This window comes from Pogoniulus pusillus, chromosome 2, assembly GCF_015220805.1.
Source record: "Pogoniulus pusillus isolate bPogPus1 chromosome 2, bPogPus1.pri, whole genome shotgun sequence".
In the NCBI taxonomy this organism is placed as follows: domain Eukaryota; kingdom Metazoa; phylum Chordata; class Aves; order Piciformes; family Lybiidae; genus Pogoniulus; species Pogoniulus pusillus.
Window position 1 is genome coordinate 36,940,365 of NC_087265.1, and position 17,184 is coordinate 36,957,548.

A 17,184-nucleotide genomic window follows, 5' to 3' on the forward strand; every position below is an offset into this window, starting at 1 on the left:
CTGGATAGAACTGTTTTCCACTAATTGAAATTGTACTGCAGAGAACATTCACTAGGCAACTATGGTGGTGTTTACACTGTGCTTGCAGTACACTTCTGGGTTGGGTTTGCTGGGTTTTGTTTCTCGAGAGCAAGGAACATACTGGGGGAAAAGCCAAGTACAGGAAGTCCCAATAACACTCACTGTTTACAACACAATCAAATGTTAACATATGATAAAAACACTTCAAAGACTCCTTGTTATTGTTCCTCAATTCTACCTTATAAGGTCTGAAGATATTTGAAGTATGTTTATATTTTCAGCTACCCTCCACAGAGTGGCCAGTGCTACTCATTAAACAGCCAACAAAAAGAGGAATAGTTGGAAGCATTTATTCATGTATTTACAGTTTGGGATAATTTCACAAGGGAACAAATTAGCCCTTTTACCGTTTTTTCCTTGGAGAAGATAAGCCAGAAAAGCCACTTCTCACCTGAATTTTCACAACTGTTTCACAGCATGTGTTTCTATCTGCATTAATACAGTGCTACCAGGAGGCTGGACATAGCCTCTCTTTAGCTATGAGGTTACCAGCCACATGGGACTGCTACATTAGTGGACATTAACTTTCAAGCCCTGTTCTACCACCAGGATACAGTTAAAGCAGACAAGCAAGCAATCCACAAACACCTTGTGGCCAATGTGTATAATGATGCAAATCATTATGAATCTTCTGACATGACTCTCCCAACACCTGCAGATGTAAAATTTTCGTTTTGAAACAGCCATTGATCAATTAAGTATCACAGCGCAAGGATATTCTTTTCAGTCAGCCTACAATTTCTAGTTCCATCTCTTATGCTACCTTTAAAACCTCAAAACCATAGAATTATTCATATCTTCATTGGTTTAAATGAAGAAAAGCTGAGGTTCTAAATGCTGCAATTATCAGGTTTGCCTCTCTCCTTCATGGCAAATCATCAAGTTTTCTAAACTCTGCATCAGGCCAGCTAATCAGTGTAGCTACAAAACCCTTTATACGCTGCAATCTTTTTCCACATCTTTTTGGGGGGGGGCTCAAGGAGGTGAAAAACAACTCTCCCGCAATATTTTTTACTCCATGAAGAGCACTTAGTTGGCTCCCAATCTCTATTAAATAAATAAATAAAACCAACAAAAAACATCACCAGAAACACCCCATACCACCCACAAAAACCCAAACCAAAACCACCAAACAGAAGCCCACACACTCACCCTAACTCGAAAACTCCTATAAGATTCACACCTGTAAGGCAGGATGGGAGCAGCCAGGGAAGCAGAGAGGAGTCCAGCATGAACAAGCTGGGTACAAGAGCAATATCCCAGGGTAGGAAGCTATAGAATTGTTCTTTTAGGCAGGTGTGGGTTGGTCTCTTCTCCCAGACAACCAGCAACAGAACAAGGGGACACAGTCTCAAGTTGTGCTGGGGGAAGTATAGGCTGGATGTTAGGAGGAAGTTGTTGCCAGAGAGAGTGATTGGCATTGGAATGGGCTGCCCAGGGAGGTGGTGGAGTCACCATCCCTGGAGGTGTTCAAGAAAAGCCTGGATGGGGCACATGATGCCATGGTCTAGTTGACTGGCTAGGGCTGGGTGCTAGGTTGGACTGGATGATCTTGGAAGTCTCTTCCAACCTGGTTGATTCTATGATTCTATGTAGTAAACACTTACTCACATATTCCATGCCAGCAAAAAAAAAGAAAGGATTTCCATTGAATAGAGGGCAGTGGTAAAAATTAGATTGTGAAATAACAGCAAAATCTGAAACCTGTGAGCTGCTAATGCAAAGAGAACAGTTCAACAAAGCAGTGTAGTGTAAGAAGTGGAAAATGGTCCTAATTTCCCAAGGATAATGTTTGTCCTATTCTGGTGTCTTATTGTCTAGTAATACAATTTGAAAGTAACATTCTTCCTGTAGTGGCTGCAAAGAGCAGGAGCTTTAACTCCTTATTTACCACTTTGTGAACGCTTGCATTACCATTTTCTCATACCCAGAACAACTGCCCCCTCTTAGCTATTTTAGCAGGCACAGATTCCAGAAAATGAATTATTTAGGGAAATTATTCTCTGTAAAACCACCAAGTTTTCTGTTAGTGTCAGACTAGTTTAAACGCAGACCAGTTTCTATGCAGTTCAAAGAGCAAGAGCAGCACAACTTGGTGGAGACAGACAATACTATCTCTTTTGAAAGAAAATGCATACTTTAGGTAGCAGGAAAATGACAAGAAATTTCAGCAAAGGCCAAAATAAGCTTAGGAATCATTCATTGCCTTTTAGTGACCCTACTTACAACAAAACCATTGCACACTTAAGTTAAGCCTGTATTTCAGGGGCAGAGACAACCTACCAGGCTACGACTGGAAACTGGCCAAGGTGATCCCCATCCACAAGAAGGGTCAGATGGAGGAACCTGGGAACTACAGACCTGTCAGCCTGACCTCAGTGCCAGGGAAACTGATGGAGCAGGTTATCTTGGGGGTGATAAGAGCGCACCTGAGGGATGGCAAAGGACTCAGGTCCAGCCACCATGGGTTTAGGAAGGGCAGATCCTGCCTCTCCAACCTGATCTCCTTCTATGATCGGGTGACCTGCTTGGTGGATGTGGGGAGGCCTGTGGATGTGGTCTATCTGGACTTCAGCAAGGCCTTTGACACTGTCCCCCACAGCAAACTGCTGGCTAAGCTGTCAGCCCATGGCTTGGATGGCAACACTCTGTGCTGGGTTAGGAACTGGTTGGAGGGCCGGACCCAGAGAGTGGTGGTGAATGGTGCCACATCCAGCTGGCAGCCAGTCACTAGTGGTGTCCCTCAGGGATCAGTGCTGGGCCCCATCCTCTTTAACATCTTCATAGATGATCTGGATGAGGGCATGGAGTCAGTCATCAGCAAGTTTGCAGATGACACCAAGCTGGGGGCAGATGTGGCTGGGTTGGAGGGCAGAAGGGCTCTGCAGTGGGACCTTGACCGCCTGGACAGATGGGCAGAGTCCAATGGGATGGGGTTCAATAGCTCCAAGTGCAGGGTGCTGCACTTTGGCCACAACAACCCCATGCAGAGATACAGGCTGGGGTCAGAGGGGCTGGAGAGCAGCCAAACAGAGAGGGATCTGGGGGTGCTGATTGATACCTGCCTGAACATGAGCCAGCAGTGTGCCCAGGTGGCCAAGAGAGCCAGTGGCATCCTGGCCTGCCTCAGGAATGGTGTGGTCAGCAGGAGCAGGGAGGTCATTCTGCCCCTGTACTCTGCACTGCTTAGACCACACCTTGAGTACTGTGTCCAGTTCTGGGCCCCCCAGTTTAAGAGGGACATTGAGATGCTTGAGCGTGTCCAGAGAAGGGCAACGAGGCTGGTGAGAGGCCTTGAGCACAGCCCTACGAGGAGAGGCTGAGGGAGCTGGGATTGGTTAGCCTGGAGAAGAGGAGGCTCAGGGGAGACGTTATTGCTGTCTACAACTACCTGAGGGGTGGTTGTGGCCAGGAGGAGGTTGCTCTCTTCTCTCAGGTGGCCAGCGCCAGCCTCAGGCTGCGCCAGGGGAAATTTAGGCTTGAGGTGAGGAGAAAGTTCTTCACTGAGAGAGTCATTGGACACTGGAATGGGCTGCCCGGGGAGGTGGTGGAGTCACCATCCCTGGGGCTGTTCGAGGCAAGATTGGACATGGCACTTGGTGCCATGGTCTAGCCTTGAGCTCTGTGGTAAAGGGTTGGACTTGATGATCTGTGAGGTCTCTTCCAACCCTGATGATACTGTGATAAGCTCAGCTGTACACAACTGTGGCCATCTTCTCTTTCACACAGGAAGATTAGGACAGCATACAAAAACGGTCATGGGGAAATGGAATGGTGAATCACCCACTGAAGACAATACAGTTACCATACTTTGCTATATATCAAGCTATCTTCATCAGAGCTAAAAGGAGCAAGGAAGGTTTCTGAAGAAGGGATTCTGAATGCAAAAATGCTGTGTCTCTGTAGGCTTTCATCTTTGCAAAAGCCAAAAAAAAAAAAAATCCTTTGAGGAGTGAAGGAAAAAATCCTTCCTGAAGTGCACTTCATATTTGATTTCTTAGATGAATTGCTACTGTCTCCAAATTAATTTACTCATCTACTTTGTGTTTATATAAACACAAAGACTAAAGAGATTCTAGTTAGGAAGGCATTACTAGACTTGCCATTAAGTGAATGCTGCTACTATAGAGAGTAACAAAACAGAAGTTGACATCCAGAAGAAAAAAAGAGGTGAAGAATTTTACAATTCTATACAAGGATTACTTTAAAAAGCACCATTAGGCAGTTTTAACTTCATATAGATCTGATAATTTGAAGCTAAATACACCACACATGGTGATCAAAGGTTCTCACATAATACATTTCATACCTACTTTCAGCAGTTTAGCTTCACTATCACAAAGGTACAGCAAAGTATCTTAAGATTAGGTGTGTTCATAGAATCATTGAATGTTAGGGGTTGGAAGCTCATCTCTACATTATTCTACACTGACCTATAGGAACTTCTTATCATACAGGTTTTTTCCCTACAGCTTTGATTGCTATCAGACAGAAGGCAAAGTTTGGGAAAATCTTCCTTAAAGGCTGAACATAAAACGATGTAAGAAGAATCATGCTTTCTAAGAAAAACTTTCAGATGTCATAATATAAAATGCATTAGCACCATATGAAAGACTCCCTAGATTTCAAACACGCAAAACACTAAGATCAGGAAAATCTCAACACTCTGAAATTCATTTCTTTGATTTCTTATCAGCCACTAATTTCTGGTAGTGCCAGGAAAGCAAGCAATCATAACTTAAAACTGCTATTAATACAACTTGGCTCGAGCTAAACCTAGCTGTTTAAGCTTAGTACCTCAATCAACAGCACATGTGGACACTTTCCTCAGCAAAAGAAGAGCAAGTCTTCATCTTTTACAATGGAAGTTCTTCCAAGAAAATTATTAGCAACTCTATTGCCTTAACTTAATTGCACAACCTACCATTGTGTATTTTATTATCCTCCTGAGAATTTTATGTTAAAGTTAAGAATGCACTGGGAAAAGTATACTTTTGGGGGATGTTAAACACACTGATTACTATACTGGCCTGTTGAACAATCATGTAAGAATAGAACTTGAGTTCATCAAGAAGTTAGAATTTATTTGAAAAAGACAGACATGAAATCACTTTGACAGGACAGTAACAAAAGCCCAATAGATTGAAAACTAGTTACTTGTATTGGTTTACACTGACTGGCCCCACTAGAAGGGACAAGGGATGGGGCAATTACCACACCCACAGTGGCACAGTGCCACTGTGTATATTCCACACCATGGTAATATCACTCAATTCAAGAGAGATGTTGAGGTGCTGGAATGTGTCCAGAGAAGGGTGACAAAACTGGTGAAAGGCCTAGAACACAAACCCCATGAGGAGAGGCTGAGGGAGCTGGGGGTGTTTAGCCCGGAGAAGAGGAGGCTCAGGGGTGACCTCATTGCTGTCTACAACTACCTGAAGGGAGGCTGTAGCCAGGTGGGGGTTGGTCTCTTCTCCCAGGCAAGCAGCAGTAGAACAAGGGGACACAGTCTCAAGTTGTGCCAGGGAAGGTCTAGGCTGGATGTCAGGAGGAAGTTGTTGCCAGAGAGAGTGATTGGCATTGGAATGGGCTGCCCAGGGAGGTGGTGGAGTCACCATCCCTGGAGGTGTTCAAGAAGAGACTTGATGAGGCACTTAGTGCCATGGTCTAGTTGACTGGATAGGGCTGGGTGCTAGGTTGGACTGGATGATCTTGGAGGTCTCGTCCAACCTTATTGATTCTGTGATCCTATGAGAGAACAGGGATTGTAGGGTGTGCTAGTTTGAAACTAGATAGAATGTTTTGGTGAGAAGAATTAGATTACAGGCTGTGAAAAGGAAAACAGAAACAGAATGATGTCTACTTCATTCATAGGCTAAGAGATACAGGAAGAAGAATCCAAACATAGATAACTCACTACTCCTGCTGAGGAGCTCTGAGCTGCATCTCTCTCTCTAACCTCACCCTCCGTTTCTCTGACTAATCCACTTTGCTTCCTAACCCCCTGGCTGAACCTCCATTCTTCCTTGGGACTGGGGTAAGGTTGAGAGGGGTAGAAGGAAGGTGGAAGGACAGTTGGGAGCCCCTCCTGGGGACTTAGGTTTCTGGGAGGGGAGTTGTGTTTCTGTATTACCTTTTACCCTGTATATTTCTGTATATACTGTAAATATCTGCTTGTGTATTGTGCTAAGCTGTAAATATAAGCTTCATTCAGCTTCCAGTCTGGATGATTTCCAAAGTGTGGGAACACCCAAACCATCACATAGGGGCTTATGGGCCTTGAACTATATTCCACAGCTTGTAAAGTATATTCTGTAGCTTGTAAGGTTTCAGGGTCCAGGTTTTTGTGGTTTTTTTCCCTGGCTTCCAGGCAAAGAGTGTGTCCCTTCTGTTTTTTTTTGTTGGTTCACATCCTGTGGTTTCTCCTGCTGCTGCATATGCTGGTATTATTTTTCTGCCTGTTTACTCTTGCATAATCTGACATCCCTGCAATAGAGCAGGAAATTGTCCTTATCCCAACTAACATCTCTGCCTCCCAGGTACTTCCCAGGCCCTCCTCCTCTCTCCGCTCAATGCCTACATCTGTGTGGGAGGAGGGGCTTGTGTGAGTTGGCTGCATCAGCCCAGGACACTCCTTTTAATCAGTAAGCAACCATACACCACATAACCCTTTGCAAAAGCAGTGGTGTAAGACCATGCACTATTTTTATGTTGTTCTGGTGACCACATGGGTAAAAGCCATTGTCAGGAGGAACATGGGGACCCAAACAGAGTTCCCCCATAACCATGTAGCTGTCCAAGTGTCCAGGCCTCCAAGACACTGAGGTGACTGATTGAAGGATCAGGAGCACAGGGAGTGTTTTCAGTACCTTCAGTGGCAGGGAAGGCTGCACTGAACAGGAAAACACAGCTGATTCACATGTGACTCAAGGGTTGGTTTCATGAGTGGAATTTTGGTTTCTCCTATCACAGGCACATTTATGCATCACCAGACCTGATCAGGACAGGCAGAGTTCAGCTGTCTCAAAAGGGGAGAGGGATTCTCACAAGTGAGTTGGCAAAGCTCACCGATCAGACTTTAAACTTGGTTTAGAGGGGGAAGGTGATAAAACTAAGCTCGTTAGAGATGAGCGTGCAGGTAGCCTGCCCATGTCAGGAGTGAAACTGATAGCCCAGTTCAAGTGCATCTGTACCAACACACACAGCATGAGCAGCAAACAGGAAGGACTAGAAACCCACGTGATGGCAACTATGGCATAGCTGCCATCACAGACACACAGTGTTGCTATACTCTGGCTTACAGAGCCTGACCTAACAGTAACAGCAGAAAGGAGTGAAGGCTACAGTTGCACTCACATAGCCTGCCCTTCCTCCCCAAACCCAGATTTCTGATACCAGTGTGTCCTCACTGTGAACTCACACTGCATCAGCTACTTCTGAGACAGGATGCTTCTCAAGTATCCACAGTAGGTACTGTTGCAAAATGATCAATGAACAAGACCAGTGAGTAAGGACTCCCTGAGGCACTCATCTTCCTTTTTTTATGGTCAGCTATTCTTCCTCATCTTTGACTTCTGGATTATCTCCTAACAGAAATCTTTCAAGACAAGGATGCAATTAAATGTCTGAACACAGCTTGGAGTAAAAGAGCAAGAATCAGGCCAATACACAACAACAGTGAGGATACACCTCTATTAGCTTCCTCAGAATTCAAAGATGCTGAAAAACATGAAGGAACTGGTACACGTGGAACGAGCATTGAAAGGATTCAGCCAAGGGCGTGTAGAAGGAGGTGGCACAGCAGTTACATTTTTCATGCTAGAAAGTTCAGAATATTTTAACATTTCATTTCTTTCAGCTAGATTACTTACTCCTTGATGTCATTTTTTATAACCATGTCACTTCTTACAGTGCTTTCCTGAATGCACATTGTTAAGGTTTTCTCATTTTAAACTGTGTTTTTGTTTGGCTAATTAGCTGAACTTTAACTACACAGAAGCAGAATCGTATTTTGACCCTCAGATGTGTTGTTGCAAATAAGATTTTTTGCTGTTCTGTTTTCTGTTGGTTTGGGTTTGTTGTTTTTTTTTAAACTCAAGTAGTTGAACTATTGTTCCACCTGTCTTTCAAGAAAGGAAACTAAAAGCCCTCAGGAACTTGAATCTTCAAATTACTGTAACTTAATTTTTATATTGATGCCAACTTTGCAGAATAACGGACTGAAAAAACAGGAAAGCATTAATACTGAAGAAAAACATAGAATCATTTAGGTTGGAAAATCCTGAAGATTAAGTCCAACCATTAACCTAACATTGTCAAGCCCAGCACTAAAAACATGTACCTAAGAACTACGTCTACACACCTTCGTATTACTTTCAGGGATGGTAACTCCACTTCACTGGGCAGTCTGTTCTGGTGCTTGACACCCTTTCAGTGAAGAAATCTTTTCTAATGTCCAGTCTAAACCTCCCCTGTCCTATTTGAGGCCATTTCCCCTTGCATTACTGACTGTTACTTTGGAGAAGAGACCAACACCCACCTCACTATATTCTCCTTTCACGTAGTTCTTGAGAGTAAGAAAGTCACCCCAAGCCTGCTTTTCTCCAGACTGGACAATCTCAGTTCTCTTAGCTGCTTCTTGTAAGATTTGTAAGCAGGTTATGAACACAGCCACCCTTTTAGTTCTTTGCAGAAGTTACTCCTAAACTCCTAGAAGGATGAAAGCTTGTTCTCTTATTCATGCACATTCTCAAAAGCTATTTACAGAACGACAAGGCTATCAAAAGACAGCCCTGTCTCCATCCCTACAGCCTTACATGCACACATCAGCCTCTTAACCCTGCAAGGTAGGCACCAACTCACAGCTTAGCACTTTCAGCAGAAGTCTACTATACTTCATCTACAAAGCTGCCTCCTCAAAGTATGGAGTCAGTGCTCTTTACAACCTTCTGAAGGCAAACTACAGAAGGCTTTATGTGAGGCTCCATATTACATACACCAGGAAGCTGACAACCAGATTATGTGTGCATTTTTATAGCAATTGCTATTGTTTTGTTTTAAAGAAAATAAGGGTTGATGTCTCAAACCCACACACAGGGATTGGTTTGGGTGTGGTTTTAAACTTTGAGGAGGAATTTTCTTTCACAATAGCAATGTTATCAGGCCACCACACTAATACACCACTACACTATCCCTATTCAAAAATGCAAATCCCAAACTGATGGCAAGTGATGAACTCTAAGTAAGATTTCTACCAATAGTTTAAAACTTTACACATGCTTCAAATTTCTAGGGTGGAAGAGGCATGGTAATTAGAGGAATAGAACTTTACATAAGAGTTAAGTACCTATCAAAACTAATGCAAGCTTACTGCACTCAAACAGTTTCTCAAAACAGTACCAAGACTAAGTCCAATTCCTTAGGCCAGAACACAGGCACTTCTGAAAAGGAATGAAATGCCAGCAAACACACTCATCTCTTTCTCCACTGTCTTACACAACAAGGTATACCACAGCAGCCACTTAGAATTCCTTGTATTGAAGTCATCTTTGATGCTCCAACTGGAAAACAGAACAAAAAGGCTGTTCTTCAATCAATTTGCAATCTAAACAGAACAAGGCTGTAAAAACACAGTATGTCTGGGGTTGAAAGGGACTTTCATCTAATCCAATCCCCCTGCAATGAGCTAGATCAGGTTCCTCAGACCCCCATCCAACCTGATCTGGAATGTTTCCAGGGATGGGGCTTCTACCGCCACTCTGGGCAACCAGTGCCAGTGTTTCACCAAGTTTAATACATGTTTTTTTTAAAAGCCCAACAAATAAAACAATCCCCACCAAAACAAACAAACAAAAAACCCCCAACAACACATGAACACATCATCCAAACACAGACAAACTTCCTTCTATACAATTCAAATCTCCCCTCTCAGTTTAAAACCATTATCCCTTGTTTAGCTCTGTTAAAACGACAGTCCCCATCTTTCCCACAGACCCTGGTTAAGTACTGAAAGGCGACCATAGTGTCTCTCCAGAGCCTTCTCTTCTCCAGACTGAATATCTCTAACTCTCTCAGCCTCCAAAACACATTATAAATAAACCACTAAGTGGAAGTGTTTAAGAGTTCAGCTTACTTTATGGCAGGATAACCCACCAAATTATCTTCCCGTGGCAAGGTTACATTATTTTCACAATGCACATCACTCCCATGGTAAATATTAACATAAGTGCTTAATATGCACTTAAGCATCAACATTGTGCATACACAATTCCAGATATTTATTGGAAAGGAAACATCAAGGAAAAATCATTTAAAAAGAAACAAGTGTCTTACGCCAAGTCGTGGTTATACAAAGAGATAGTAACATCCTTTTCATCAGTGCATTCGAAAGTCCTTCAACCCACCGTTTCTCAACAGCTGCACTTAAAATGACCTCTCTCCCTTCATCCCTCTCATTGTTTAAGGAACCCAAACAAACAGCTCCAGTAATCAGACCACCAATTAGCTACAGTTCCCCGATGACAAAACACTTTTTCAGGGCAAGAGAAAGTGTTAGTTGTACAGCTGAACAATCTCCAAAAAGCAAGTGACCATGTTCCAAACTTTCTGCCTGGTGTGTTTTTAATATTCTAACTGTTAAATATACATCATATAATAGAGTGATCAACACAGAATTAAATGAGAAAAGCATGGGTTTCAGATTTGCATGTGTCTTAAAATCAAGAGAATTAACTCCAGAATCCACATTTTAGCACTTATATTCCTGATCATTTCAGAATAAGACTATTTATTAGTGTCACAGCTCCACTGTCACAGTTAATTTATTTACTTAATCTGAAAAAAAACATAATGGTATACTTGTCACAAATGGGAAAACGCTGATGGTTACAGATGTTCAAAGAAAGAGTTCACCGTTTAGAAGCATTACACTGGGGGAAAAAAAGTTTGGAGTTCATCTGGGAAGAACCCTCATAACCACACTTTTTTAACTTTTAAATGAGGTAGAGCTGAAATAAGTAACCTTTACAATATGTTCCAAGACAATATCTATTTTAAGCAAAATTACATTACACAGTACTAAATATGCAAAGGCTTCTTTTTTTTCCTATGATAAACAGGAAGTTAATTTATGCATGCAGGCACTGTGTTATGCCTCTAAATCTACAAAACTGAATTTTCTTTAATAACCCAAGCAACATTTGACCAGGTGTCTGTTCCTAAAGCTATGAACTCATCTTGAAGCGCATTGCTAGACCAGAAGTTTATTACAGGAATCTTTCCAGTAACCAGAAGCACATGATAGTGTAATTGCACACACTGGAATGTAATACCACACTTTAAAAATGGTTATTTTAATGATTGCACTAATGAGTTCTGAACTTCCAACCTATGTGCATACAGTTTCGTAATTACACAGCTTGAAATCCTCATCAGCAAATCCAAATGCTCCTGAAATCCAAATCATTTTATAATCTTGAATAATGCATAGCACCTCTGCAGCAAGAAATTAAAACAAATTTCATAAAAATGCAAAGCTTCATAATCTGCATTCTAAAAGAAACTGCATCACTGAAATAAAGTGTTGCTTAGTAAGTACTAATGATGGTGATTTCCACTCTCCACTCCCCAGTACTCACAGTACAGATCCCACTTCAAAAATAAATAGGCCAACTCCTATCAAAATATCCTTTTATATCTATGGACAGCCTAGTACACAAGAGTAACATCAGGCATCTGTTTCCTTAACAGTCTATGGCTCAAAATGGCAGAAACCCTTTTCTTCCTGAAAAGTGTGAAAATGTTGTGGGTTTTTTGGTTTTAATAGGCTGCAGCTTGACTGGCTTGCATATTATTCCATACAAAACCAAAACTCCATCTTAGTTCATTCAAAGGGACAGCAAACTAAGGTCTCCCAACTTTTCCATAACAATGTTCTCCATCTCCAATGCCTTTTTAAAATTCTTGTTAAACTACAGGTAAAGCCTGGATAAACCCAGGTTTCTAGCAAGCATTGGCACTGTCCTTTTGAACAAGCTAAAGTGACTGTGAATCAGGATGAGGGGAAAAGCCATCACCACATTCAGTGCAAAAGGACAGATATTTCATTTTGAGCCAAGATTTTCCTGTGTCTCACATCTCCATCTTTTAAGGTCATGCAAAGGGTAAGTGCAGTAGTACTCAAAATACGCCCTTTCTAATTCTTCCCTTCCTTGTAGATACATGATGCATTGCTCATTACCAGACATCTGAAGACTGCTTACACTAGGACTTCCTTAACAGAAAATAGAGGTTACATGACGGTTTTATTCACACTGGTATTTTGTCTTTGTATCTGCTGTCAAATACTGTCAGCAGTAACAATTTCATATCCCAATAACACTGATTAAGGAAAATTCCAAGTTAAATCTCTTACTAGTTCCAATCCCTCCATCATAGGCAGGGACACCTTCCACTAGAACAGGTCACTCAAGGCCTTATCCAACCTAGCCTTGAAGACCGCCAGGGAGAGAGCATCCAAAACCTTCCCAGGCAACCCATTCCAGTGTTCACCACCCTCACTGTAAAGAACTTCTTCCTAATGTCTACTTTGAATCTCCCCTCTGCCAGTTTAAACCCATTACCCCTCATCCTGTCATTACAAGACCCTGTAAATAGTCCCTCTCCAGCCTTCCTGCAGGCACCCTTCAGATACTGGAAGGCTACTACAAGGTCTCCTCAAAGCCTGTTCTTTTCTAGGCTGAATTGTCCATATTCTCATAGTCTGTGCTCATAGGAGAGCTGCTCCAGCCCTCTGATCATATTCATTGCCCTCCTCTGCACTCACTCTTGCCCAGACACAAGACTCTACACTTGCCCTTGTTGAATTTCATTTAATTTGTCCCAGCCCAACTCTCCAGCCTGTCCAGGTCCTGCTGAATGGCAGCACAGCCTTCACATTAGTCAGCCACACCTCCCAGTTGTGCCATCAGGAAACCTGCTGACAGTGCACTTTGTTCTCTCACCCAGGTCATTGATGAATATATTAAATAGTACTGGACCCAGTACTATCCCCTGAGGGACTCACAGATAGAGGCCTCCAACTAGTCTCTGTGCCAAAACCATTGCCTAGAGCAAGACCCATCACTTCATAAGGAGAAAAAAAAATGCAGTCTGTGATTTGGTACAGATTTCATGAAAAGTAGATCATGTGCACAACAGTACACTCACCTGAACTACCCTGTGTCTGCTGCACACTTTATGTTCTCTCAACATTCTATGGAACTCATAACACGAAATTGCTTTATGTGCTACCAGACATCTCTCTTACATGCTTACTCTTTATATCAAAGGGGATTTTAATTTTTTAAAGCTTCTCCAGGGGAAAGTTAACTATTATGCAACAGCTTGTAGAGCAGCCTACATAAAAATCTACTGCAGCTCATACTTCAAATAGGTAAAACTTCTCAGTTGCTCTGCTTTTCCTCAAAACTTCTACACTCCTACAGTATACTGCTGTAAACAAATTGAAGAGTACAAAACTCTGTTCTGCATTCCAGTTAAAGTTACAAAACTCTAGAGAAAATACAAAAAAAGGCTCAACTGCATGAAAGTCTAAGAATTCAAACATTATTTCTCTAACTTAATTATGCCTAACTTGTAGGGATCGTATATTTGAGAATCAAACTAGATAGAGATCTGTAAAGTGTGATACTTTCAGGCTCAGTGCTGACTCACTGAAAGGTAATTTAAACAAGCCAGCATCAAGGCCTCTGCCACTGGTTTGCAAGCCTGGTGCCTTTTATTACATTTTCTCCTCCCCATCCTACTGGAGTGGGATAGGAAGATGCAAGCAAGCTGCTGTGTTTTGTTTAGTGGCAGCTAGGTGGGCATAAGCCGTGATAGAAGGTAGACTTAAACTTTTCCTTTAAGCTAAGCAACTTTTAACTTAATAACACATGGCTTCATTGTATTTTTGTCTCCCCAGGTGCTTGTATTTGAAAAAAAAAAATCAGAGTGAAACCAAGAAGAGTACATTCAGTTTATGCATTTAAGACACAAGCTAAACCCAGGCTCAAGTGTATAATGATATGGAGAAAAATGTTCCACGCTAATCTTATGCACAGTATAGAAATTTTCTTAGGCCATTTATAGCTCCAACATACTAAAAGCAGACAATTTAGCATGGTTTTATTCAAATGACAACATTTGGAGGTTTTAATTAATTAGATCCATCATTCAGATTAAACCAAGATACAAACCACTTGTTAGATAACTCAGTGGAAATAAACTACTTTATTCAACACTAGCTGTGACATTTAATTTGGGTCACAGATTATTGAGGCAGCAGCAACAAGAAAGGCTCTTGTCATGAGAAATTTCCAAAGCACTTTTGTGACACAGGTTACTAAATACAGGTCTACTAATTTAGATCCATTTTATATGCAAACAGAACAAGCCATTCTCTCCAGCATGCATTGTCAACTATGCTGTCAACAACAAAAAAAAGATATAATTACCATGTACTGCCTACTTGCTGAATTTTCATTAATTTTGTGTTCTAAAGGAAGCAAATGAAGTTAACATAAGCAGAGATCAAAACCACTGCCACTCCCAAAACCGGGCATACTGCATCCCAGCGTCATCCTTTCACAAATGCTGGGAACTGACTATTGCATCTTTCTGCCTTCTCTCAACGACTTCCAGACCACAGCAGCACTTGCCGCTTACCTCAAGTAGCTGCGCCTCCTTAGAAGTCTGTTGTAAAGGACTGTCAAAAGCTTTAGAAATTGCAGATAAATTACATCTGATAGCTATCTCTGATTCACTGTTTTGTTGCCACAGTGAAAGAATTTCAATATATTAGCAGCCATGTTTCCCTTTGAAGAAACTCTGCTAATTTACTGCTATCGAAGTAAGATCTTAAGCAGATTAACTCTTTAAAAAACATCCACTAGTTTCCTCTGCCACTAAAGAAGAGCTTGAAGGTCATCCATGCCACATATACATTTTGTTAAAGGCGCTGAGGTTAAGTGCAACACTTACTTTTATACAGAGTGACTGACTTTATGGCAGACTGCATTACTGTCTTGGATGTATAGGAAAGGATGATAAGGACAAGCAAGCAACAAAGCTGTGGCTAACTAATTTATCACACATACAGATAATCATAACCATAAGGAATCAGTGCACAAACATACCAAAAACCATTTCATCTATTTAGTGACTTTAAGCATCAAGTCAATTATCAGGTCAATTAGATCCAAATATCTCATCCTCTTTTTGCAAAGCTTAAAGATCTCCTAGCTAATACTCTCAGTGTGGAGTAGCACTGGCAAAAGCTCAAAGCCTACCAAGCCACAACAAAACTATCAAAAATATTTGTAAGCCTTTATAGTGCTGGTTCTTTTTTATCAGTTCAAACCAAACCTTGTCAGTAGGTAATATGGTCAGCTTACACATGTCATGGTCCGATTTCACTCTCAGATAGAGGTCAGATTTCTGACTTCTATCCAACAGTCCCCTTACACAATCCTCCCTTAGTTTAATCAAAAAACCCCGATTTCTACCTGCTGTTGCTGCTGTTCTGCAAGTCTTACTTATTGCAGTTTGATCAAGCCTTCTGGAGAAGACAGCTGTGATGCATCACAAGTAATTGAAACATCACAGGAATAGAAATAAGTCTGCTCTACTCCTAAACCACCCCAGACCACTTTAGTAAGATCCCAGTTTTCCGGTGTTTTCTCCTCAAGGCAACCTCAGAAAATTGAGTCTCACCTAGCACAGCTAGAAGATGTTTAAACCCACAGATATGCCTGAACTAAACACTTCATCAGCAACACTTAAGTAAACCAGTAACACCCACCAAAGAAGTATAGCAAAGGCTTGGGCAACAGGTTAAAAAGCTGGATGGTTTGCCAAATATTCTACTAAGTACTGCTCACATTTGCATAAATTCTCCTGTATCAGTACTTCTAATAGAGAAAATCCTGGCTGGATATGTTATTTTTCACTAATGAGACCAGCAATACATTTCCTTTTGATGTGTTATCTCAGTTGATGACATCTTATGCTTATGGTGTCATCCTTTATATACACTATAAATCTGTGCCAATGAACAGAACCCAGTCTTTACTGGAAAAGTCTTGTGGCATTTTATGTACACTTTCAATAAATAAGGACAAGCATGAAACACAAATTTGATAAAACAATCATATACCAGAGCTCCACTGTTCTTAAGAACTCCCACACACACAATCATAAAATGCCACTTAAGTACACTTTAGACAATTTCTGTTACTGCTCAAATCCACCACCCCACTGAGCCAAATGTTGCACTTTGTCACTGAGGAATCAATTATTACAAAACTAGCATTTTTGTTTGCAGTATACAATTTCTATTTGTAAATCATGCCTATGCCACAAAGCTATTTGTCTAAACGTACAGGCATATCCCATACTTGGATCTGTGGTTTCAAGGCACTAGATTTTTTTCCCCCTCCAATTCAGTGAAGAAATAAAAAAGCCCCAGAAGTATTATAAATTTTATCCCTCCTTTTCTATGCTGAAATAAGTCACCAATTAGTTTCCCAAACCTAAATTACCCTAATAAATAATTAAACAAATTAAAAGGGGCATCTTTGCAGCTATCACTTTTCTATCTAGAAAGGACATCTATCTTATATGAACTGCAAGTTAGGGACTCATAGCTTTTAAAATTAAAAACTGGCCTACTTAGGCTCTCAGAAGCAAATCACAGGAACTCCTCCAGAAATTTCACACAGCTGAGGCAGCTGTTCTTGTCATCGCAGGACTTGTCTATTTTGTCACACATTCAACTGTGACATCTGAACAATTGACAAAAAAAAACCTAAGTGAAGAGAATGTATTTTAAGTGACATTTTAAAAAAAAGGTGTCTTGCAAAACTCACATTCCTTCACCACTTTCTTTTTATTGCTGTTTGAAAATAAACACAAGAACTGATAATCTTCATTGCTTTGGTCACAAGGGGCTTTTTTCATCCTTCCAGTTCCACTCCAGAAACAGAGACATAGCAACTATGAGTAAATGTGTTTAATTTAGCAATGTTTAACACTCTCTTTACCTGCCAGATGTCCAAGAAATGA

The 17,184-nt window shown here is 41.3% G+C and overlaps 1 protein-coding gene across 4 annotated transcripts in view; it reads right to left on the reverse strand.

Moving 5' to 3' along the window:
• PARD3B (par-3 family cell polarity regulator beta) overlaps nt 1-17,184 on the reverse strand; it is a 474,018-nt gene that overhangs the window by 429,963 nt on the left and 26,871 nt on the right. The gene's annotated exons all lie outside the window — the stretch shown is intronic.